Here is a 26,169-nt window from a genome sequence, read left to right as displayed (position 1 = left end):
CATGTGCCAAAGTATTTCACCTTCTTGCTTAACTCAATTTGAGTTGGTTGTTGCCTTTTAAAAATGAATCAGAGATCTAAGACGGAATCATCCATGAGATACAACTTCCAAGACATGGGCAGGATGGCTATGGAGACCTGCAGGTCTAACCTTCACCATAGCAGGGGTCCTAGAATGAAACAGCACCTAACTCCTATGTCAAGTCTCTTCTGGGTAGAACATTTTGTTAATCAAGTCACATAATCTGCAAGGTCCTTCTATGTCATAACCTCAAAAACAATATTCCCTAATGTTTTAACAAAAGAATTGAGGAAATCTTAATATTTTCACTGTATCTTGCATTTAGTAGATATCCAATTAAAATATCTAGTTATGATTTTTCTATTCCTTAGAATCTAGATTTTAGCCGAGAGGAGATTTTAAAGGTATGGAGTCTGCCCCCTCTCATTTTACAGATGAGGAAACAATTGCACAGACATTTAACATTTGGTTAAATGGCTTTGCAAAGGTCCTGCAGCTCACTAATGGGGGGTGAGGGGGAGCCAGAGAGAAAGAACCCAGTCTCTCAACTCCTATGCCAATACTTCTGCATTATTCATCTACTCCAAAGCATCTAGCACAGTACTGAGCACATAGCAAGTGCCTGATTAATGAAGAAATGACTGATGACCCACAGGGCATGCTGCTCAACTCAGGTGGAGGCCTGAGAACATCAGCTCTGAGACTTCTCCAAAAGGACAGGATGAATGCTCGAAGAGCCTCCTAGCTGCAGGGTTCCTAACTTAGTTGGCCTCCTTTAGCCCCCTTCGTACTGTTTTGGAGAGCAGCTCAGATCTCAAGTAAGCCGGTTTCTTGCAAGTCAGAGATGATTCCTCCAGGGCTGCTGCCAGCAAATGCAAACATCCAAGAGGTGGCTGGGACTGAAATCGTGCTGCCGAAAGCCACACTTTTTTTTTTTTTTTTTTAAAGATTTTATTTATTTATTTAACAGAGAGAGAGAGAGCGAGAGCAGGAACACAAGCAGAGGAGTGAGAGAGGGAGAAGCAGGCTTCCCGCGGAGCAGGGAGCCCGATGCGGGGCTCGATCCCAGGACCTGGGATCATGACCTGAGCCGAAGGCAGACGCTTAACAACTGAGCCACCCAGGCGCCCCACGAAAGCCACACTTTTTATTGCTGCTTTGCAAAGCCAGGTGATTCAAAGAGCTGGTCTCTTGGTCTGAAATAGTAACTTTCCCGTCTTTTAGAGAAAAAACACACCATCACCTTTAAGGTGATTTTCAGGTGGAAAACAAGCTGGCCTATGACATACCCCATGTTGAAGGATTTGGTGTTTTGAAGTCACCTTCTCCCCACAAGGGATGGGAGATCACAGACAGGCCTCTGATTAAAAAAAAAAAAAACCCTAGCTCTCAAAACTACACCAACCAGCTCAGTAACCAAAAGCTTAGAGCCACACTAGACTTCTGATATGACAATTTAGCCCCACTACAAAAGGCTTCATTTTGCTTTTGAAACCCCCTTACCTACTCTTCCTCATTCTAGGGCTAAAATCCTAACAGTGCAGATAGGGAGGAACAAAATGGTCTGCTGCAGACCCAACCACCAAAATTACCTGGAGCCCAACCCCCAAATCCCTCCTTTTTGTTCAAGGAGTCCCTAGGTAGCTCATAAATGCTCCCCAGTGGCCACAATGGTCCTTTTGTGACCCTAGCATGCTACCTGCCTCCCTCACCCATGCTCAGGGACCACCTGTGCTCTGTATCCATCCCTTCCTTGCTATTCTGTCAAAACCCTTCTGCCATAGAGGCTGCCCCTGTCATCACTCTCCTGACATGCTGTTGTCTCGTCCTAGCCACCCTTCCACCGGGCTCCGGCAGGCACGGCTCTGCCCCTGGAGCCTTCCACTCTCTGGTTCTATCAACGGTCACTGACAGACTCTGTTTCATGAGGCATTTCCCTCTCTTTACAGGAATGTGATGCCAGGCACCTGGTTGGCTGGACCGGAAGGTAGGGTGAAGATACTGACAGGGCCCGTTTTCTGGGAAGCATGCGAGCCCTTGGCAAATGTCCCCACAAACCAGTCTCAGGAAATGCTTAACAAAATATTCAGCTCCGAAAGAGTCCTTATCTCTCAGAAATACATACTGAAATATTTACGGATGAAATGATACAAAGTCTGGGATTCGCTTCTGAACAAAACGTGGGCGGAAGTGGGTAGGTAGAGATGAAACAAGCCTGAGCTAAGAATTACTGAAGTTGGGGGGTGGGAACATGGGGGGTTCATTATACTATCCTATTTTTTGCATGTTTAAAATCGTCCATAATAAAAAAAGTTAAGGGAAAAAAAGGCCTCATGTTTCACTTTATGTCACTGAAAGGAACTTAACATTTGGATATATTTTACTCCCTAAATAATTGCCTTGGGGTGCCTGGGTGGCTCAGTCAGTTAAGCGTCTGCCTTCGGCTCAGGTCATGATTCCAGGGTCCCGGGATCGAGTCCTGCATCGGGCTCCCTGCTCAGCGAGGAGTCTACTTCTTCCTCTCCCGCTCCCCCTGCTTGTGTTCCCTCTCTCTCAAATAAATAAAATCTTTAAAAAAAATAAAAATTGCCTAGATTAAAAAAATAAATGCAAGCATACAGATATTTGACAAAACAGTCATTTTCTAGGGTCACTGGAGTCACAGCAGAGAAGAGAAAGTGCTGGATATCTTGACTGATGCTCATCTTGAAAAAATAATGGTCCTGTCCTCCAGAGAAGAAACAATAAAACTCTAGAACATCATTCCAGTAATTTGATTCAAAGAGCTAAAGATATCATTTGGGAAAAGACAGCTTAACTTGATTAAGGGATGACTGTGGCTCTTTATGATGAAAGTGATGAACTGGCTTGACCTGTCTCAGAATGTTTATGCATTAATTTCCAGGCAGCATATTAGCATTAGAAACCCTTTGGATCATGAAACTGTGGTTTTTAGCCTCAGTACAAAGCTGAGAAAAACAACTTGAGAAATGGATAGAATTTTCTTTGGAACGTCTTCACCTGCCTTTTCAGCACTCCTGTGAGGCAATACTATGTAGTGAAAAGACCACAGACTTTAGAGCCAAAGAAGTTGACTTGACTTCCATTTCAGCACCTGCTGTGTGACTTTGGTCAAGTTGCATAACCTTTCTGAACCTCAATTTCCTCATCTATAAAAGGGCCTTCTAATATCCACTTACAGGGAAGCTGTGAGAATTTTGGGTAAATGTACATAAAATCCCTCTCCATCACAGACAGTTAATGGTACCCTACTGCGTTTCTCTTTAGCCCACTCCATATCTCCCAATAGAGTACCTAGCCCATGGTAAGAATGCAACAAATGTTTGCTGAATTACATTAAACCTGGAGGTGGTAGATAGAGTTAGTGGGAGGAAGTAGTTGGACTATCCCAGAATCCCCCCCTTTGCAGGTCACTCAACCTCATGAGAGTTTCTCCACCTGATTGTTCAAGCCAGACAACAAGGACCCACTGGTGATGTCTCCCTCTTCCTCTTCCTTAGATATAATCAATCACCAAGTTCTATCTATGCAAGTTCCCAATTACCCCTAGAACCTTTCACTTCCCTCAAATCCTACCACTATCACCTCAGTTCAAGATCTTATCTTCTCTTTCACCTGGTCTGCAGCAAAGTCAGTTCCCCTCACATCTGTTCTGACCCCTCTACAATCCTTTCTGTTCATTGTAGCTGGAGGAATTTTTTTTTTTAATTGTGGAAGAATTTAAATATTCACAAAAATAAAGAGTATCATGTACCCAGCATGTAGCTTCAACAATGATCAATGAATGGCCAATTTTGTTTCATATATACTCCACCCACTTGGTTCAATGTCCTAGGATTATTTAAAACAAATCCAGAAGTCATAGCTTTTTGGAGGGATATTTTCATGCATTCAGAATAAAATTCGAATTTCTTCACGATCTGATCCCTGTCGACTTCTCCAACTACAGATCACAATTTGCTATTCCCCCCTTCCCAGACCCAGCCACACTAGCCCTCTCTCAGTTCCTCCAGCATTTTCGGTTGTCTCCTTGTGGTCTGGAGGCCTTCACGTTGGGCTATTTTCAAGTGCCCAGAAAGCCCTTCCTTTCCCTTCTCTTGCCCTTGTTGCTCGGCGTCAGCTGCTACTGCTTCTGCTGTCACCCTGCACATCACTTCTGAGAGGCCCCAACCCTGGGGCTCAGCACCCCATGTCTGCACCCTGTGCTTCTCCTCCAGTTATACAGACATAATTGTGTAAGTAGTCATGCAAAGTCGTCTCCCCTGTTAGAAGTCAACTCCATGGGCATAAGAACTGTGTCTGTCCTAGTCCCTGATGAGGGGCCCAGCATGCAATTCAATACCTTCGGTATAAGAAGCACTTAATAAGTATTTGTTGAATGAGGTGCCCGAGAAAGGTAAACACAAAAGCCAATGCATTTCATGTTATAAATTGCTTAGAGATCAATGTCCTAAACCTTTTATAACTGCAAGAGCAATGCTTTTAATTTTCAGTGTTTTTTTATTCTGTTCAATGTGTTACATGTTATATTCAATATGACTTTTAAAAAAATATTATGAGCTGTATTATGCTAAACACTAAGGATTCAAAGCTGAATAATACACGGATCCCACCCTCAAAGAGCTGAGTCTAGTAGAAAAGACAGTCTAATTGTTTGAAAATTGGTAATTTCTCATGTTTTATATATATGAATCAGAATATTTAATTAGCCAGAGAATCTGTAAAGTGTCAAACAACTAAGAATAAACATAAACTGCTATAAAAATAATAGCTGACGTTTACTGGGTCCTTCATTTGGTCCAGGTATGATAAAAAAGCACATTTCACACATGCTGTCATTTAATCCTTATAACACCCTTTGAGATATGCTTTATTCCCATTTTGCCAATTTTTTTTTAACTACAAAGACATTAAAAGCTTAGATAACTCTAAGTCACCCAGGATTTGAAACCTGGGAATCCAACTCCAGATGGCAGGCCCTGACACTCTTTGCTGGGGCTAACAAGTAATCTTTGAGTACTGCTGCAAGAAAAAATAAAATAAAGGACACTTTCCAATTCATCAGTGCTTCCTACTAGGTGTCCTGGTTTCTGAGCTATGTGTACACACTTTCATAGGAAAACAGCAGCTGTTGAAAAACCTGTTACTGATAAGGTCAGGGTCCTGTGGGCCCAAGGCTCTAACCATGAATTTGGACTTTGTACCAAATCTTTCCTATAAAGAAATATGAACTAGAAACTCGCAAGTTGTAAAGACACTACCTGCTGTGAACTTAGCCTGTCTTCTCGGCCAAACTGAAAGCTCCGCTTGTTTCCTTCATTGTGCAGTGGATCTTGTCTGCTTATTTCCTACAGATGGGTTCTGACCCAAAGGAAACTGATTGTATTTTAAAAGGGTGAAATTGTTAGGGTAAATGACACGTGTGCACTCTGAACCATGAAAAACAATTTTGTATTAATTATGCATATTTGGGAATTTGTTTTTAATTTTTTATTAAGGAAATTTTCCATCATACACAAAAGTAGTCCAAATAATATAATAAACCCCCTTGTACCCATCACCCTGCTCTAACCATGACCAACTCATAACCAATCTGTTTCATTTATATTGCCATCGACTTTCTACCCCTCTTGTTTTGTGTTGAAGCAAACACGTTTGGGGATATTTTGAATGCTATGTTCTGTTGATAAAATGTAGAATGTAGGGAATCAATAGAATAAATAAACATGACTTGGTCAGCAAGATACTTGGGGAAACAGGGACAAGAAAGAGGAGTAAGTTGTATGGTTTGGAGCAGCACAGAAAAGATGGGAGGACTGGCGTGGATTATTGGCAGTGTTTGCACAAGCAGACAAGAAGGCACCATGGGGCAAAGTTTTGATTGTGGACAAGGGAATATGGTGCATCTACCTGTAAGTGTCTTGAACATACCACCTCTGCCTCTTGTTCTTCTTCTCCGGCATGTTCACCACCAATGTAATTAAGTCATCTGTTTGTAGATCCATATTGCCTCCTGTCTTGCCTAAACCATTGCTTCACAAAAGGGACCCCTAGAGCAGCACTATCTGATCAAAATATAATGTGAGCCACAGGTAGAATTTTACATATTCTAGTAGCCACATTGTAAAGAGTAAGGAGAAGAAACCTGTGAAATTAATTTTTAATTCTCTATTTCATTTAACCCAATATATATAAAATATTATCATTCCAATATGGTATCAATATACAAAATTATTATGAAAATATTTTACATTCTTTCCTTTATGCAGTGTGTGTTTTGAAGTTACAGCATATGTCAGTTTGAACCACTGATACTTTAAGGGCTTAACAGCCATATGTACTAGTGGCTGCCATAGGGGCAGAGTAACCCCAGAGATCCCAGGGCAGCGGAGGCAATGGCCACTTGGCAATTTACCTGAAAATAATGCTACTGAAGATTTCTGGTAAAAGTTGAAGTATATTATGTATATGCTGGGCTTCTCCAGGAAATCTACTGAGATGAACAAGAGAAAACGCAACAATAAAAAACTTAGGGACGCCTGGGTGGCTCAGTTGGTTAAGTGTCTGCCTCCAGCTCAGGTCATGATCCCAGGGTCCTGGGATCGAGTTCTGCATCGGGCTACCTGCTCTGCAGGGAGTCTGCTTCTTCCCCTCCCTCTGCCTGGTACTCCCCCTGCTTGTGTGCTCTCTCACTGTCAAATAAATAAATAAAATCTTAAAAAAAAAAAACTTACACAAGTCCATCTAAAAACAACGAAATAACTACAACCTCCAAAACCCGGGTGATGAAGAAATGTGGCTCTTTGGATCTTGAGCAAGGTTAGAGCAAGTGTAGAAACAGGTTAGTGGTTCCTGAGAGGTTCTTCATTTACAAGGATGGCAAAGTGCAGTGGCCCTGGTTACTCAAACCCTGTTCTGTTCTGTACATCATGTGGCTTGAGCAAGTTCTTTCATCTCTTGGTGCCTCTGGTTCCTCATCTGTAACATGGGGATCGTAAAAATGAGGGTGGTTGGAAGGATTCAATCAGGGAATATCTGTAAAACACTTAGAACTATGCCTGGCCCATGTTTACTTCTCCATGAATGTTAACCATTAAAAGCAAAAACAAAACAAACCCAACAGCAACAGAATTGTGGACAGACCCAGAAGAAAGTGGAGCTGATGATAAAACTGAATTCCTGAGTCATTTTTATTTTCTCTGAAATCTAATCTAATTAAATTGCTTGGAGATGAGAAGGGAGAGGAAACCAAAGCTGGCTTGGCAGGTGCTGACCAGAGCCCATGAAGCACGGTTAAACCCCAAATCACCAGCTATCATCCAGGAATCATTACAACTCTCTCCCACTTGGGCAACCTCCTCCCACCCAGAACAAGGACAATACAGATAACTTGGCAAGAGCATTCTGAGGCTGCATTTTCACTTTGAAGCTGCCCACTATGCCGGCTCACTCCACTGACCCTCTCCAAATTGTTTTTGAACAACAGGCAGACCCAGATATAACTGTTCATATCTGGAGGTAAGTTGAACACAGAAAGTGCAACTTAGGTCATATTGGCACAACTAAAAGAAAGAGACACATATGGAAGGATATTTAAGAAAAATAATTCTCCCAAAGAATTTAAAAAGAACCGATGATTCAAGAGCTTCAGGAAGAGATATAAGAGATCAGAGAGTAAGATGAAGTAAAATGGCATCAACCAGGAAAGAAATGAAATGTAACATTGAAAGCATTTTGGAAATAAAAACCACAACAGAAATGGTAAGAAGTATAGATATGTCTGAAAAAAAGAATCAGTGACTTGGAAGATGGGCTTGAGAAAATAGAGAAGCCTGAGGTAAAGGAAAGACAATGAGTTGAGATGATAGATATAAGGAGAGGTGACTCAAAATATGGCACCCATCAACCCTTCTCGGAAAAGTTACTTGCAAAATTGAGACAATCAAAAGGCAGTCTAAGATAAAGAATTAAGAATGGGAAAGACACTGCCTCCTTAATGGATCGTTGGTGAGCAGTGAATCCTTTAAATATCAAACTAAGGTAATCAATAGCAAGAATTATTACAAGAATTATTACAATGAGTTGCAGGGTTGACATCATCAATGTAAACAATCAACCAGGTGGTCCAGGAGGGCAAGCTGGGCATCTGGGCCCAGAGGCACCAGCAGTGGGGTGTTCATGGGCGCAGTCACCAAGGTACAATTTGGCATTATTCCTGTCTGCAGAGGTGCATTTGGCCCTCTGGTCTGTCCAGAGATTCTGTGAGCTTCCCTTTAAAAAATTTATTTTTCTGCTTAAATTAGCTAGAGTGGATTCTGTTGTTTGTCATTGACACTCTGTCTGATAAGCCCTTCAAATAACATTTAAGAAACACAGGTATGTGGTCAAAGTGGTAAGTGTGAGGGGAAAACAGTGCTCAGTTGGTAGGAATGTTGTTCCAACCTTTTGAAAGGGCAATTTGGAAGTGTTGATGAAAATTTTAAACATAAATCCCCGTGACCCAGAAATTGTACTTCTATTCTAGGAACTTCTCTTACATATTTAAACACACTTTCATCACTCAACAAGTCTATACTGAAAACTGCTAGGTCCTGGAGATACTGCAATAAACAAACAAATCCCTACTCTCAAAAAAAAAAAAAGAAAAGAAAAGAAAAATCCTTACCCTCTTGGAACTCACATCCTGAGGTGGAATGGTGGAGAGAAAACAGACAGTAAAGAACGTAAACACTTCAAAGATACAGTATGTTAGAAGGTGAAAAGTGCTAAAGAGAAAGGAGAATGCAGGAAGGGGAACCAGGAAGTGTTAGGCACTTAGTAATTTGTGGCCAGGGAAGATGTTCATGTGAGTAAAGACTTGAAAGAGGTAAAAGAGGGGCGCCTGGGTGGCTCAGTCGTTAAGCGTCTGCCTTCGGCTCAGGTCATGATCCCAGGGTCCTGGGATCGAGCCCCGCATCGGGCTCCCTGCTCAGCAGGAAGCCTGCTTCTCCCTCTCCCACTCCCCCTGCTTGTGATCCTGCTCTCACTGTGTCTCTTTCTGTCAAATAAATAAATAAATAAATAAATAAATAAAAAAAAGAAAGAGGTAAAAGATTAAGTCTTATGGTATTTGGAAGAAAAGAGTTACGAAAAGAGGAGATGGCAAGTGCAAAGGCCCTGAGGCAGAAGCATACATGGCACATAAAAAAATAGACAGGCCACTAGGAAGCTAGTGTGGCTGGAGCAGAGTGGGATATGGTTCAGAGAGGTAATGGCTTTGGGGGCAGACAGTATAGGTTTATAGGCCATTGTAGGGATTTTGGTTTCTCTCTGAATTTGAGAAGGAAGCCACTGGGAAGTTTTGAGCAGAGAGGGATAATATATGACCTGACATTTTAACATGACTATTCCAGCTGCTGGATTGAAAGAGGGCAGGACAGGGAGCCATTCAGGAGGCTATTCAAATAATCCAATCAACAAATGGATAGTGGCTTGGAGTTGGCAGGATTGGAAGGTAGCAGTGGAGTGGGGAGATGTGGTCAGCTTACAGGAATGGGCCAAAGTGTAGGGACAAAGATGTTCAAGGCAATGTTGTTTGTAATTGTGAAAAACTAAAAATAACCTAAATGTTTAGTAACAGAAGGCAGGTTAAATAATTAACCAGGTTAAATTATGGTAATTTTTTTAAGTTAAAAATTATAGGGGTGCCTGGGTGGCTCAGTCAGTTAAGCATCCGATTCTTGATTTCCTTCAGCTCAGGTCATGATCTCAGGGTTGTGAGATTGAGCCCTGAATCGGGCTCCGTGTTGGGCATGGAGCCTGCTTAAGATTCTCTCTCTCCCTCTCCCTCTGCCCCCTCCCCAAAAAATGAAAATAAAAGTAAAAAATAAAAAATAATTAAAGAGGGCACTTTTTATGATGAGCACTGGATGTTGTATGTAAGTGATGAATCACTGAATTCTACTCTAGAAAACAATATTGCACTGTATGTTAACTACCTAAAATTTAAATTTAAAAAACCTGCAGTAGTTGAAAGCATGCATATTTTTTAATTAAAAATCTAAGCGAATAATACTCATTTTTTTAAAGATTTTATTTATTTATTTGACAGAGAGAGACACAGCGAGAGAGGAACACAAGCAGGGGGAGTGGGAGAGGGAGAAGCAGGCTTCCTGTGGAACAGGGAGCCCAGGACCCTGGGATCATGACCTGAGCCAAAGGCTTAACGATTGAGCCACCCAGGCACCCCGAATAATACTCATTTTTAATGCTATTCAATTTCAGCAAAGAGGGATATGATGCAGTTTCAACAAAAGCATGTTTTTGGACCATGAAATCATTTTGTTTGGTAATTAAAAATGCAAACCTAGAAGCATTGAAATTAGAGTTTCTTATTTTAAAAAGAGTCAAACAAATATGCACCTGCATTTGTCAAACTAGGGTACCGTAATTCATGACTAGTCACTACAAAGCACATACTTCTATTCTTTTTTATTATTATTATTATTATTATTTTTTTTTTAAGTAAACTGTAGGCTCAACATGGGGCTCAAACTCATAACCGGGAGATCAAAAGTGGCAGGCTCTACGGACTGAGCCAGCCATGCGCCTCTCTATTCTTTTTTTAAAAACAATTTTTGGTACAGCAAATATAGTCTAGAAATTGAGGAAACAAGATACTAGACAAATGATGGTTTTTACTTAAAGATTGGCTTCGCTGTTACAAAGCACCTAAGATCTGAATAGGCAAAAAGATTTGTCTAAGGGATGAAACTGGAAAGTGGATATGTGATTCTGAATCCACATAAGGCCAGGTATCCATCTGGTGGAGGCTAAAAACCATTAGATAAGAATTATCTCAATATCTCAGTGATCATTTATTAATCACTAACTGTATGCCAGGCACTGTGCCTTGTGTTTTTTATGACAACTTCTGACTTTACAATACATAATCTAATTTCACAAATTTGTCCAAAGTCGTTAGCTAAAAAAGAAAAAAAAAGGAAGTGCTGAAACTCATACTTGGATTATCTCATGCCAAAACCCATCCTCTTTCTGCTATCACTACTCTGTAACAGGGAGGGTATTAATCAGGATTGATCTTTGAGGCTTGTTCTTGGGAAAGAATAGCGTATCCATTAGGATTGTATTCAATTGCTTGTGACACACCCCCTGGTGTGTTGCCCTGTGTCTTAAAACAGCTGCTCCTCCTCCAACTTTACAAGCACCTCACAGCAGGAAGGAAACAGAAGGAGAAATGCGGTGGCAACTGTATTAGGAAAGTAAAATCTCAGGATGTGCTAGGCAACTTCCTCCTACATCTCAGTGGCCAGAATCAAGTCATCTTGACTGTCCCGCAAAGACCTGTGGGAAGATGAGCATTCCCGCCCCCCCCGCCGCCCCCACTCCACCTATTGCCTTTCTGAACAAAATCTGGGTTCTCTTAGAAAGGGGAAATGGAGATCAGGAAGGCAGTGAGCAATGTCTGCCCCATGAAGAATATTTGGCAGATCAAAGATGTTGGGGGAGGAATAGTTACCTCAGAAGTGCTACAGGATCAGGGGCATTCTAGGGGCTCTGGGCACCACTGTTGAATTTTGTTGCAAGAAAGGCAAGGAAATGTAGTCTTTGTTCTAAGTGGTCCTAGGATCCAGCTTCAGTTCTGTTATTATGGAAGGAGAGAAGAGACATTGGGGAACAACCAAGGGCTCTGCCTCAGTCCCTCCACAGGCCCCTGAGACAGGGTTTCTCCTTGGGAAGGCGTCTGATGCGCACAGCCACCAGCTCTGGAATCTTTTCCAGACAGGCGGAGTCTGAGGGCAGTTGCTGACACAGGCTTTGGGAATGGAGGGAAAGCAGAAGGCACTCCGGGGATATCTGGGGATGCTGGGAGCACCTGAAGACAAATTCAGCCTGCTGGATTGGCCTGGAAAGTGTCAGTAAGAGTGAGGCTAGCCCCTCAGAGTCACCTCTTCCCAACTCTGTCACTAGTAAGTCTTCATTTCGTTCTTGGGGGAGTAATAACCCTACCTTGTAGGGCGGGTGTGAGCTTAGTTTCAAGTGATGCATGTCCAGCTCCTGTTTTAATATACACGCCATAGATGGCAGCTGTTCTTTTTTATAGGAGCATCATCTGGCCCCCCACGGCCCCGGCTCTAACTCAGCTCACATCCTCTCCTTCTCAGCTATACTGACTCACATACCATTCCTCTTATCAGAATATGCACGCCCTGCCTAGCTTTCTGCTTCTGGCTTTGCTCACGGTGGAATCCCGGCTGGAACGCTTCACATGCCGGTGAATCCTGTAGTCCTTCATGACAGCTCTCCTCTCCCCTTCTTCAGGAACTCTTCTCTGGGGAGGTCCTCGGTTCCCTAGGCAGCGCGCACTTACTTCTACCACCGCTCGGTTCTTATTGCACCCTCTGGCGGGCGTTTACTAGATTCCCTGTAAAGCCAGGCCAGGCTCTCTGAGAGGTTAAGAGAGGCTCAGGCCAACTCCCCTCGTTCAGGGCTCTGCATGAAAAGGAGGAGGAAATTGTGCCACATTTTAAATGTTTAAACGACTGGCAAATTGTAGGTGTTCAACAAATACTTACTGAATAAATACAACATTTTAGCACCGTTGTTGACGAAAAAAAAGACAATGCAATGCAATTGTGCTATTTGCAAATGTGCTATTTGCAGATTTTTATATAAAAAGGTGAATTCATAGTGCACTACAGGCAGCTGCTTGGTGGCATGCATGTTTCAAGCTCTGTCACCCTGTGTGTACCTTCATCTGGAGACAACTGCCAATGGCCCCCTGCCCACCCTGCAGATATAGGAGCTCCCTGGGTTGGGGCTGGGGCCTCCAGGCCTGGTACGCGGAAGGGGGTCTCACTGAGCCGCGGGAGGCTCCGGCTCTCCCCATCCTCCATCGCCTTTCGCCCCCCCGCCAGCAGGCGGCGTCCCTCCGGCCAGCCTCCCACCGGGGTCGCGACGGGGCGTGCGCGCTCACAGGCTGCCCGGCTCGGACGCCCGCACTTCCTGGTCGGAACGGGCCTAGAGGCGGCGGGATCCCACCGCAATCCCAGGGGCCGCGCTCGCTGCCCCCGCCCTCCTCCTGGTAACGCTCGGGGCGGAGCCGGGCGGGCGCGCGGGGCTCCCGCCCCTCCGCCGGCGGTCACCTGGGGCCGGGCGCAGCAGGTGTCTGGTCTGGCGCCCAGCGCCGGGGACGCGGAGCGCGAGCCGGGAGCCTCGACGCGTCGGGTGAGTGCGAGGGCCGGCGGTTCGCCGCTGCTTGCCCGCCCCGGGCTTCGGGTGGTCCGTTCCACCCGAGCCGCTCGCGGCTTCTCCGGCGGGCGCTGGGCGCGTCGAGGAGGGAGACGAATTTCTCTTTCAGGGATTCAGAGGCTGGGGTTTCTCCACCACTTAAGAGATCGTGGAGTGGGGCGGGGGCCCTTGGCGGAAAGCTGCAGACGCGGGAGCCTCACCGCTTGGGCTTGGGGGTTATCGCGTAGCCTCCGCGCCGGCTGCCTGTCGTGGGTTTGGGGTCCGGGGGCCCGGGGATGAAACCCGGTGGCCTGGGTTGGCCAGATACTCGCACCCTGTCTCTCCAGTGGAGATAGCTTTTAAACATGAGAAAATAGGTGATGTTTTAGAAATGATGTATGTAATTTTTATTCTTCTGGCACCCAGGGGTGGGTGTAATCAGTCACGTACACAGACGCACGTGTGTTCGTTGGGGCGGACTCTGCGTTCCCTCTCCTCGCCCTTCGGCGTTGGGGACTGTGCCCCCGCGCGCCCGGCGCTGGGATTAAGCCTCAAGGTTTTTGCGGGGCTGTTTGTTCGCGGAGACCGTGGCGTCCTGGTTGGTTCCTCTGTCCTGGCTGGCTCAAAATTCTCCCTCGATAACCTGGGACTGCCCTCCGGAACTCGTTAGCTGAAGCTGCCTTTTCTCACCTGAGCAGGTGAGCCCAGGGACTCGGCAGCAGGGCCCACCCCCGGAATTCCAGAGGCGACCTCCAGGACCCAGCCGGCGGAGGAAGGTCCAGCAGGGAGGAAACGCGCTCGCTTCGCCCCACCTTGTGCAAATGACTCGGGTAAGGCGGGGGTGTGCTCAAACCCCAGAAATAAACCCACACGGATCAGAATTGCAAAGGACACGTGATTGAGCGTTTGGCTCTGAGAATTGCTAATAATCTCTCGGGTCAAATCGTTTCAATTCTACTTTAAAGATTTTTTTTTTTAAACTTCTTTAATTATAGAAACGACTGCTTAATATACGTATCTGATTTTCTTGACAAGCCTCTAAGACTGGAATCTTTTTGTGGTATCCGCGGTATTGAATTATTGGGAATTGCCAGTAGAGATCAGCCTGGCCGCTCTGAGAATCACTGGGAAGGGGAACCTGCAGTTTAAACACTGTTGAAGAGATCTGACACGCAATGCAATGTGCGAATGTTGGTTGGATCCTGAAGGAAAAAAGTTCATAAAAAATTGAGCTGATAAAGGAATTTTTACTGGCTAGTTGATAGTATTAAGATTGGTTTTGTTATTTTTGGTGATGGCATTATGATTATGGTTTTTTTTTTTTTTTTAAAGCTTTATCTTTTAGAAATACATACTGAAGTTGAAATACAGGTGGAGGATTTGCTTCGAAATAATTTAGTTTGGGGGAGCGCTGCTAGTGGAAAAGTGAGGGGGGGGAGCTCCAAAGGAGATTGGCTGTGAGTTGTCGCTAACGGGATGAAGGGTGGGGTATGGAATTCCTTACACTATTGTCTCTACTTTGGTATGTTTGGCATTTTCCTTTAAAAGTAACACCACCACCATCACCACCGATGGAACTTTATTTTTGCAGAAGGTAGGTTTGGAAGGCACTGCTGGTGTTTCTAGATTCCAGACCTTCGTTCTGCAGACCCTCACTCTTTGTAAATCGGGTGTAAAGCCTGCCTCTCCAGACTCATTAAAAAGTCTTCTTTTTCTCCCTCCCGCGGAGCTGCTTTATTATTCTTTGGGTTTTTTTGCTCTGAAGGCATCGCGTGTTGCTGAGTGTGACGGAGCTGAGGGGATCAAGTTGATGCAGGTGGGTGCTGGGTCAGCTTTTTTTATACAGAGTATTAGCAAGCTGGGGATTGAATTGTGTGCCAACAGACAGGTTGTGTAGAATGTGTTAGCAGTTTTTGTGAACTGCCCAAATACTTTCCAAGTTATGCTCATCAGAAAAACAGAGCTCAGAGTAGTAAACACACGACTTACCCACTTAAGATGTGTGTATACTTGCGGAAGCATGCTATACATCAATAAAAAGTGTACATTATAAAAACAAATCACAGGGTCAGTGGAGATGTACTTACTGCCTGAAAGAGATCTTATCTGTTTGTATTGTCCTTTTCACCTTGTTTGCCTCAGGCATCATGATGTGTAAATATTTAGCAAAGAATTGACTCCTAAAACATTCTGCCCTGTTCTTTTTGCTTTCCAAGAACCTGCTTTGAAGGAGAGGGACGTGGGCAGTAATATCTATACAGTCATCCAACTTGCTCATTTTTTTTCTCTAGATTTATCATACAATTCCTACTCATTCTGTCATGCTTGATCAGTAATTTGGGAATGTGGCGATTGCGTGAGGGGGCTGTTAAAATTTGGGTTGGGGAGAGGCATACTCCTAAAGGATAAACCTGCATTTCTTAGTACCTTCGGTGGAACTGACTATAATGCCTCTTTGCTTTTAAGAGAAAAACTAAGTAAATGATACTGTGATCGTTGAAAGTTGAAGTGCTAGATCAACCTAGCCCTTGCTGGTGTGGTTCCACTAGTGGAAAGAAGTTGTAAAGATGCCATAAGTCAGTCCGTGGAGGAAATGCCAAAGCATGTCCCAGTTTTGTCACAGGGTGTGGGAAAATGAGAACTGACAAAAATCCCTTACAGTTGGAAAATGTCATAGTGAATTCTTGATGATACTTAAGTGTAGCCGTTTGGCCTGTGGCTCAGTTTTCTTTGTGTGGGTAAAAGAAAGATGCAGCTGGTTAAGTGACTTTATTTTCTACCTCAGTTCTCTGAAACAAGAACGTGGAGAGAGAAAACAAACTTGCTGGGCCCTTAAGTGACCGGTCAGTGACCTAATGTTTCCTGGCCTCTGTGTGAGGGTGGGGGGATTCAGCCCTGAGGAGTTGATTGCTAATAGCAGTTTTAAGGAATGACTACAACTGTGATTCCATCTTCTGCCCGCATCACGTTATGGAAGGGTAGAAACACATTAGGGAAGCAAATTAGTGCTTTGTTGGCCTTGAAATGAGAGGAAAAGGTGTTGGCAATCAGGTCAATCATACTTCTCTAGTTTGTAAGCACCCTGCTTTCATCTGCACCACTTCATGCCATCCTGTGGGGTTAGAAAGCGGTGCTGGAGCATGATTCTAGTTTCTAACAGATGAGGACAATGAAATCTAAAGAAGCTAAGACTCAGCCACGTCAATTCTTTAGAGATATGGGGGAAAGAAATTTGGCATTTATGAAGGGTTCATGGTAGTCTTCACACACACACGTTTTTTTAAGTCTCACAAATCTCTCAGAGTTGGGTATCATCAGCCATTTTGCACATGGAATTGTAGCTAAGAGGGGTTGGTTAATAGTTCACTTGAGGCCTTGCATCTAGTAAGAGTAGAGCCAGGATTCAAACTCAGATCTGTTGAATTGTAGCGTTTACATGATTCTCCAGCCTCTGTGCTGTCCACACTGCCTTTTTTATTTTATTATGTTATGTTAGTCACCATACATTACATCATTAGTTTTTGATGTAGTGTTCCATGATTCATTGTTTGTGCATAACACCCAGTGTTCCATGCAATACGTGCCCTCTTTAATACCCATCACCAGGCTAACCCATCCCCCCACCCCCACCCCTCTAGAACCCTCAGTTTGTTTCTCAGAGTCCATCGTCTCTCATGGTTCGTCTCCCCCTCCGATTCCCCCCCTTCATTCTTCCCCTCCTGCTATCCTCTTTTTTTTTTATGTTATGTTAATCACCATACATTACATCATTAGGTTTTGATGTAGTGTTCCATGATTCATTGTTTGTGCATAACACCCAGTGCTCCATGCAATACGTGCCCTCTTTAATACCCATCACCAGGCTAACCCATCCTCCCACCCCCCTCCCCTCTAGAACCCTCAGTTTGTTTCTCAGAGTCCATAGTCTCTCATGGTTCACCTCCCCCTCCGATTTCCCCCCCTTCATTTTTCCCTTCCTGCTATCTTCTTTTTTTTTTTTAAACATATAATGTATTATTTGTTTCAGAGGTACAGATCTGTGATTCAACAGTCTTACACACTTCACAGCGCTCACCATAGCACATACCCTCCCCAGTGTCTGTCACCCAGCCACCCCATCCCTCCCACCCCCACCACTCCAGCAGCCCTCAGTTTGTTTCCTGAAATTAAGAATACTGCCTTTTGCAGACAGCTGAGCTCCACACCCGAGTTGGTTAGCCTAGGCAAGCCGTCTTTTATTGACCACTCTCAACTGCCTTGGTTACAAACTGGGGGCATGGGCCATATTCAACCAACAGATGTTTTATCAGGTCAGCAGAGTTAAAACTGAACCAGTGGTGCAGATTGGGAGATTGAAATATTCTGTGCCCAGGGATTCCCAAAGGCAGTACAGAGCAGCCTCCTCCCTGGTGCAGAGTAGTGCCCCGGGTTCCCCTGGTCTCCGCTACTCCCTGAAGCGTCTGCCATCTCGAGGCAGGGCCCCACACATCAGTGGTGCTGTTTCTCCCACAGTGAGCAGTCTTTTTGTGGATGCCTCTGTCCAAAAGGGAATAACAAAAATAGGTCGAGGGGCGCCTGGGTGGCTCAGTCAGTTAAGCACTGCCTTCGGCTCAGGTCATGATCCCAGCTGGGATCGAGTCCCACATCAGGTTCCCTGCTCAGCGGGAAGTCTGCTCCTCCCTCTCCCTCTGCTGCTCCCCCTGCTTGTGTGCTCGCTCTCTCTCTAATAAATAAATAAAATCTTTAAAAAAAAAATAGGTCGAGAGGCTCTTGTCCCAAGAAAAATGGGAAAGTGCATATTCACTTGAGGGAATGAAGAGTCTTGTTTTCTCTGCAGTGTTTGCATGTCAGAGGTACAAGGTACGTCATTTCCCTGCACCCTGCCTGCTTGGGCTTATCACACACAACTTTAGTTCCTGCCCCTGCTCTACAACACAGATGGAGTGCTGCATTGTGGGCAAGCCACAGTGGAGAAAAGGAATGCCCCCAATACCCAAACCACTAACTCTTTGTGAGTGGGAGTATGGGTCTCGTGCACCTTGGGATTCCCCAGGGTGTCCCGTGGGGATGGGGCACCAAGAAGGCCTCCCTCTTTAAGCAGCCTGACACTGGGATCCACGTGGATCCTGGAGCTTGGGTGTTGGCTCTCTGGAGCTGCTCTGAGGGTTCTGAGGACTTGCAAGGGTACTCCCCACCCTCCGTTCCTGCCCGCGCATCTCCAGCCTGGGACAGGTCTGCTACACGCTGCTTGCTTACACACAGCCCCATCCCAGGGCTCTGCAGGAATGAGGAACTGAGATGCCCACAGCCCAGCCTTTGAGAGATTTCTGTGATACAAGTTGAAGGATGGCCCAATTTCCTCATCTTGACACTTTCAGTTAAGGGTCATGGAACAGATGTTCTCACCTCTGTCTATATCTGGAGTTTTATTACAGTTGAAGCTTCTGTTTTGATCTTTGTTTCCTTCCCCTGAAGTCTTGAGTGTTCACAGATCGGGTGTGGGGGGGAGGGTCAAAAAGGAAGAGAAAATACCACAAATGGAACCTCGTGGAGTGGTTTTGAGGAAATGTCAGGTGATGTTTTGGGGTCTTTGTCACTAGAACTGTCTGTAGGCATATACGTACAGTAAGGTGATAGAAAAGAACAAGTGAGGGCTGTAAGTAGAATGCCTTGTTTAGTTGAAAGACACAAGTTTAGAGACTGAGGTGTTTGGGAAATGCTAGAATAGCCAGTTGATTGGATCCTTTCAGAACTCAGATTCAGGTTTGTGGGTGCGTGCTCCCTCAGATAGGAGATTACTGAGTCCCTGGTCAAACAGACAGATGGCAAGGGAAAGCGGCTGACTGGTTATTGGCCAGACCTAACAGAGGTGAGGTGGAGGGATCCTGGGTGTGGACTGTAGCCAGATCTCTGGATTTATTTCTGGTTTTTCTACCTAGCTGTGTGTCCTTGACCAATTTTTTTTTTTTTTAACCACTCTGAGCCTCAGTTTTCTCCTCTGTAAAACGGATGTAATAATAATCCCCATCATGTAGAGCTATGTGGATTCCATAGCACATCAAGCCTTACAGAATAAGGATTCACCGGGATTTAGCTATTACTGTTGTTGGTAGAGCCCTGCCTCCTTCACTTTTGCCTTTATTTGCAGCATTTCCCCCCATGGCTTTAGAAGGCAGGCTACAGGGGAGAGATGGTTCCCAGTTCTGACCCCTCTGTTTTCAGAGTGAGCCAAGGGCTGCCCATTTGAGCAGCCTTGTAGCCTTAGAGAAATGTTATCCATGACAAATGCTAACAGGGTGTTTGATGCGGCAGCAGCTTTGGAATTGACAAAGAGAGCGAGGCCTGAGCCCATGACAGTGAACCCTGAGCTTTGGCTCTGTTGTTGGGGGAGTTAAAATCTGCACTGACTCTGGAGAGCGATGGAATCTCCTGGCATTCCATGTGGGTGCAGACTCCATCCTGTGGTGGAAGAACAGGCTGAGGTCAGCGCGGAATAGAGGGACAGACGCAGGAGTCCCAGCCCCACCTCTGCCACCTTCTCTGGTGGCTTGTGGCGGATGGAGGACTCTGTGCGACCAGTGCCTCTCCGTCAGCTGGGGATAAGTGGGTCTCATAGGAGTGTTGGGAGAGGCTTACAAAAATTTTGTGAAATCCTGACACAGGTACAATGAAGCCCTGTGTCCAGCTTGCCCCCTGTTTAGAAGTGAAATCATAGAGCGGGTACACTGGCAGGTTTACCCTTTAACTCGGAGAAGTAAGGAAGATGCTATTAACTAACACTTACATGGCACTTGGTAGTTTTCAGAGGAGCTAATTTGATCATCAACCAGTGGTGCAGATTTATTTGTATTTGTTTCTATTGCCTTTCGTTGCCTACCAGGAGAGGTGCCAAAGCAAAGTGAGAGTCGGGCCAGAAATGAGCCCAGGAGCGGGAACATAGCACTGGGCTTCATTAGAGGAGGTCAAGGTGAGTGTGTATTCCTTACCCCCTTAAGGAATTCTGAGGAGCCCTGACATCCTGGGGAGGGAGAGGGAGAGATGGATAGTCGGGGTGTTCCTAGGAAGCAGAAAGCACCCACTGTGTCCAGGGAGGCTGGGCGGAGGCACAGGCAGCCCCTCCAACCATCTGAGGCTGCGGGCTCCCCTGTTGACAGCTTCTGCCCAGACCTACTTGTGGAAGCGCCAGCTGGGGGTCAGGGAGGAAGGGAGTGGGCTGCTGGACCCCTTCCTCCTCCTGGCCCATATCCAGACTTGTAGCTTCAGCAGTCCAGCCTACCTGCACTAAACCAGTTGTCCTCCTTCTCCCATTTCTCTCCCTCCACCCCCAGCCAGGTGTTCCAGTGAGTTCTCTTACAGCCTCACACTCGCACCCCACCCCCCAGCTAATAAGCCCCCAAGCCTGCTCTCTGTCACCGGCCCTTGGATGGGCTTCTCTCCACCGCCTCCTCCACTTTCCATGGGTACCCTTGCATCCCTTTATCCTCACAACGCGCAGGCTCCTTCCTTTCCATTTTATTTTATTTTGGAAAGGTGAAAGGAAAAAAAAAATCCTCTATTACGCCCACTGTTCAAGGACCCAAAGACATGAACATTTTGGCATATTTCTTGCCAGTTTTGTTGTGTTTCGCTTTTTTAAAAAAATAATGATTTTAACATGTTATAAACATTTACTTCATTTTATGTTAGCATTTTAACAAAGTTCTCATACTGTGATTAAAATTTACCACTGCATTTTTTTCATGTCATTACAAATACGGTGTGTAATAACAACATGCTATTTCAACCTTTTTTGAGCCATTCCCTTACTATTAGAGAACTAGGTGGGTGCTTATTTTTTGATATTGTGAATCATTCTAAGTTGCATATACATAAACCTTTGATTCTGTGATATAATAAGAAATAAATACACTCGGTCCTCATCCCCAGTTCTGGTACAGAGCTCCTGGTGAGAGGAGTATCTTTTGTTATTCAGAATAAGCTCCTTTCCATTATAAGGGAGTTTGTGCTAATGAGGTCATTCTTACCAAATGGGGGCTGGTTGCCAGAGGAGCCAACCCTGTGATTAGAGGGGTGGAGCTTTCAGCCTCTACTCCCCCGCCAAGGGGCTGGAGATTGACTTAATCACTAATGGCCAATTATTTAATCAGTCATGCCTAGGTAGTGGGATTTGGAGAGCTTCAGGTTGGTGAGCACATCAAGGTGCTGGGAGGGTGATGTGCCCAGAGCAGGTCTGGAAGCTCTGCGCCCTCTCCTCGTACTTTGCCCTGTGCATCTCTTCATTTGGCTTTTCCTGAATTGTAGCCTTTATAATAAAATAAACCAGTAATAGTAAAGTGTTGCCGTGAGTTCTGTGAGCTGTTAAATTGTTAAACCTGAGGGGGGCATTGTGGGAACCCCCAATTTTTAGCTTGGTAGAAGTGTAAGTGACAACCTGGACTTGTGGCTGGCGTCTGGAATGGGAAGCAGCCTTCTTGGGGGGGGAGCTGAACCTGCACCCTGGGGGGTCTGCGCTAACTCTGGGCAGTGTCAGAACTGCTTGGTGTGGAAAACCTCATATTTGGTGCTAGAAGTGTTGTGAGTAAAGACCGTGTTTTTACCTTTTTCTTTCTTTCTTTTTTTTTTTTAAAGATTTTATTTATTTATTTATTTGACAGAGAGAGACACAGAGAGGGAACACAAGCAGTGGGAGTGGGAGAGGGAGAAGCAGGCTTCCCGCGGAGCAGGGAGCCCGATGCGGGGCTCGATCCCAGGACCCTGGGATCATGACCTGAGCCGAAGGCAGACGCTTAATGACTGAGCCACCCAGGCGCCCTCAGAATCCATTTTTTAAAAAGACCCGCACAGGTTTAAGAAGTATTGGTTTCCAAGACCACGATCTTACCAATCACAGGGAGCCTGGCATTGATTACCCCTGATCTGTCTGTACACATACATTTTTCCTATTCACCCAGTATTGGGATAGTCCTCTCTGTACCACTGGTTTTCAGTCTCCCATCCGCCCCTACTGTAAGATGGTCTGAGGACAAGAGCTCACTCCCCTCAGTAACACTGATTCCGGGATCAGCAGAATCTCTGGGAAGCAGGGGGAATTCCACTCTGCCCCCTGGGAGAAGCCCTGATATATACAGCGTGTAGCTTGCTTCTGTCATTTAACATTATATTGTCAGCATTTTCCAGTACACTTTCCTGCAAAGCTTGTCTTTCATGGCTGCAGGTAGTGTGACCATCATGATTCATTTGACTACTTCCCTGTTGTCAGGCATTTAAGTTGTTTTGATTCTTTGGGGGCTTGAGAGTGTTCTGTAGGCAATTACAAGTATGCCAAAGTGAGCTGCTCATTCCTTCAACTCTGATTATTTCCTTACGATAAATTCCTGGAGTGGAGATACTGGATCAAAAGCCATAAACGTTGTAAACGGTCTTGAGAAAGTACGAGGAGTGTAGGAAGTACCCTGACACTGTACCCTCCTGGGCACTGGCCAGTGTGGGCTGTAGACAGACTCATTCATCATCGCATCTCCAGGCCTGGCTTAGCGCAGACTCTAAGCTGTGCCTCTGAGGGGGCTTGGGGGCGGAAGGGTGGAGGTTTCCTGTGGTGGCAGCGTTCCTTTCCTCCTAGCCTGAGTCATGAGCTATTAAAGATGCCACTGTCCAGGCAGCAGCTTCAGGGCGGAGGAGAGCAGGTGTGTGGGTGTGAGTGTGGGTGGGTGTGTGGACCTGTGGTTAGTGGAAGCCCAAAATGACCACCTCATTTGCTAGTCCTGAATCTGCTGGACTTGATTGACACCAAATGTGGTTTTGCTTCAGAAGTCTGAGACTGTTAGGTTGTCTGACCCTTTTTCTTTCCATTACCAGACCAGGAAACTCATGGTAACCAAACATCGTTCTGAAAGGTATACTCTGATTCTGACATGAAGAAAAAGTGAACTATCAATATTGTGTTTGTGATTGAGTTGCAGTTTGAAGTTGGATGCCTGGAAAATATTTTTAGCCCTCCATAAATATTTTTGGAGTAAATGAGTGAATGAATATGCAAAGAATAAATGAGTTTGATTCTGTTCCATAACACACATAAGTTAAATATGTATGTATTATATGATATAATTAAAACATTTGAAAAAGAGTATTAAATCACTAGCCACTCATTTTTATTAACTATTTGACATGTTATGGTTTCCAAATAGACACTATCATACCTTCAGAAAATAAACGTGATAGAGTTTGTCTAGTAGTAAGGTTTTGGTGGAGTTTTGGAGGGCATTTTTAATCATTTAAAAATTCATCGAGGGCGCCTGGGTGGCTCAGTTGGTTAAGCGACTGCCTTCAGCTCAGGTCATGATCCTGGAGTCCCTGGATCGAGTCCCGCATCAGGCTCCCTGCTCGGCAGGGAGTCTGCTTCTCCCTCTGACCCTCCCGACCCTCCCCCCTCTCATGTGCTCTCTCTCTCAGTCTTTCTCTCTCAAATAAATAAATAAAATCTTTAAAAAAAAAAAAAAAAATTCATCGAGGTGGGACGCCTGGGTGGCTCAGTTGGTTGGGCGGCTGCCTTCGGCCTGGGTCATGATCCCAGTGTCCTGGGATCGAGTCCCACATCAGGCTCCTTGCTCAGTGGGGAGCCTGCTTCTCTCTCTCTCTCCCTCTGCTTGTGCTCTCTCTGTCAAATAAATAAAATCTTTAAAAAAATAAAATAAAAATTCATCGAGGTGCATACAATAAAATGCACAGCTCTTAAGTGTTGTGTTTTTTTTTTTTAAGATTTTATTTATTTATTTATTTGAGAGAGAGAGAGAGAAACAACATGAGAGGGGAGAGGGCCAGAGGGAGAAGCAGGCTCCCTGCCGAGCCGGGAGCCCGATGTGGGACTCTATCCCAGGATTCCGGGATCATGACCTGAGCCGAAGGCAGTCGCTTAACCAACTGAGCCACCCAGGCGCCCCAAGTGTTGTGTTTTGATCAGTGCATGCACCCAGATAAACAACATCCCTGTCAAGGTACAGAACATTTTTGGGGTGCCTGGGTGGCTCATTTGGTTAAACATCCAACTCTTGACTTCAGCTCAGGTCATGATCTCAGGGTCCTGGGATCAAGCCCTACGTAGGGGCTCTGTGCTCAGAGGGGAGTCTGCTTTAGGATTCCCTCTCTCTCCCTCTACTCCTCCCCCCACTCACTCTCTCTCTCTTTCTCTCAAATAAATAAATCTTTAAAAAAAAAAAAGATATAGAACATTTTCATGCTCCAGAAATTTCTCTCCTGCCCCTTTGCAGTCAGTCTCCCTACCCCAGAGGCAAAAGCTGCCCTGATTTCTAGCAACATAAGTGAGCTTTGCCTGTTCTTGAAATTCATATAAATGAAATGAAGCCAGAACAAAACTGGCTTCTTTTTGTCAACATGTTTTGGAGATTCATGCATGTTGTGTATTTCAGTAATTTGGTTTTTATTAATAAATAATACTCCATTTTTTATTATACCACAATTTATCTGTTCTCCTTGGAAGATCATTTGGGTTGGGGCTATTATGTTGAATAAAGCTGTTATAAACATTCTTGTACAAGTTTAAAAAAAAAAGTTTTATTATATAATTTACATGCCCTAAAATCCATCCATCATAAGGGTACAGTTCTTTTATTTTTATAGACTTTTACACCCATCACCACATTCTAATTTCAGAACATTTCTATCACCCCAAAGTTGGCTCATGCCACCTTACAGCCAAGACGCCATTAATCTACTTTCTGTCTTTTGCCTTTTCTGGATATTTCCTATAAATGGAATCCTAGAATATGCAGTTTTGGGTGTCTGGTTTCTTCCACTTAGTGTAATAGTTCTGAGGGTCATCCATGTTGCCACAAAGATCAGTAGCTTGTCCTTTTGTGTTGTCGAATAGTAGTTAATTTTACGGATGTGTACCGTATTTTGTTTATCCATTTACCTGTTGATGGACATTTTAATTGTTTCCAGTTTTTGGCCATTATAAATCATGTATGGGTGTTTATGTGGACCTATGTTTTTATGTTTGTTGGGTAGATTCTTAGGAGTGTGATTACTGGATCACATGGTAAGTTTATATTTAACCTTTTAAGAAGCTGCCACACTTTTCCCAGAAGTGGCTGTACAATGTTAGAGTCTCACCAGCAATATATGAGGGTTTTGATTTCCCTACATTCTTGCCAACACTCAATATTGTTGTTTTGATTATAGCTGTTCGAGTGGATGTGTAGTGATATCTCATTGCAGTTTTAATTTACATTTCCCTAATGACTAATGATGTTGAGCACCTTTCCAGGTGCTCGTTAGTCATTCATATATCTTCTTTGGCTAAATGTTTAGTTAAATCTTCTCATTTTTAAAATTGGGTTCTCATTGTTATCTTAGTTTCAAAATTTTAAAAATATTCTTTAAAATGTTTAATAAAAATATTCATGTTTTTAAAAATTCTCCTAAAAAGTCTTTTATCAGATATATGATTTGCAAATATTTTCTCTGAGTCTGTGACTTAGCTTTTTATTTTCTTAATGGTGCCTTTTATAGAAAAAGTTTAAAATTTTGATGAAGTCTAAGTTCCCTGTTTTTTTTCTTTTATGGTTTGTGCTTTTAATTCCATATCTAAGAGATATTTCCTAACCTACAAGCCTTTTTTCTTAATAGACTTTATCTTTTTTTTTTTTTTAAGATTTTATTTATTTATATGACAGAGACACAGCGAGAGAGGGAACACAAGCAGGGAGAGTGGGAGAGGGAGAAGCAGGCTTCCCGCTGAGCAAGGAGCCCAATGTGGGGCTCGATACCAGGACCCTGGGATCATGACCTGAGCCAAAGGCAGACACCTAACAACTGAGCCACCCAGGCCCCCAGTAGACTTTATCTTTTAGAGCAATTTTAGATTCACAGCAAACTTGA

The 26,169-nt window shown here is 44.5% G+C and overlaps 1 protein-coding gene across 4 annotated transcripts in view; it reads left to right on the top strand.

Annotated features, from left to right (window-relative positions):
• The first annotated feature begins 13,063 nt into the window (after window positions 1–13,063).
• GPR160 (G protein-coupled receptor 160) overlaps window positions 13,064–26,169 on the top strand; it is a 47,106-nt gene continuing 34,000 nt past the window's right edge. The window contains exons 1-4 of one of the 4 annotated variants that reach the window (XM_032407240.1): window positions 13,064–13,269; window positions 13,971–14,102; window positions 15,038–15,088; window positions 20,153–20,239. The gene's annotated coding sequence lies outside the window, so the exon portion shown is untranslated. Of the gene's footprint in view, window positions 13,270–13,757; window positions 14,103–15,037; window positions 15,089–20,152; window positions 20,240–26,169 lie in introns of those variants that run through there. The other 3 variants (XM_032407241.1, XM_032407239.1, XM_032407242.1) reach the window with 3 other exon arrangements.

This window comes from Phoca vitulina, unplaced genomic scaffold, assembly GCF_004348235.1.
Source record: "Phoca vitulina isolate PV1807 unplaced genomic scaffold, GSC_HSeal_1.0 scaffold8, whole genome shotgun sequence".
In the NCBI taxonomy this organism is placed as follows: domain Eukaryota; kingdom Metazoa; phylum Chordata; class Mammalia; order Carnivora; family Phocidae; genus Phoca; species Phoca vitulina.
This window is presented reverse-complemented; position numbering and strand designations above follow the sequence as displayed.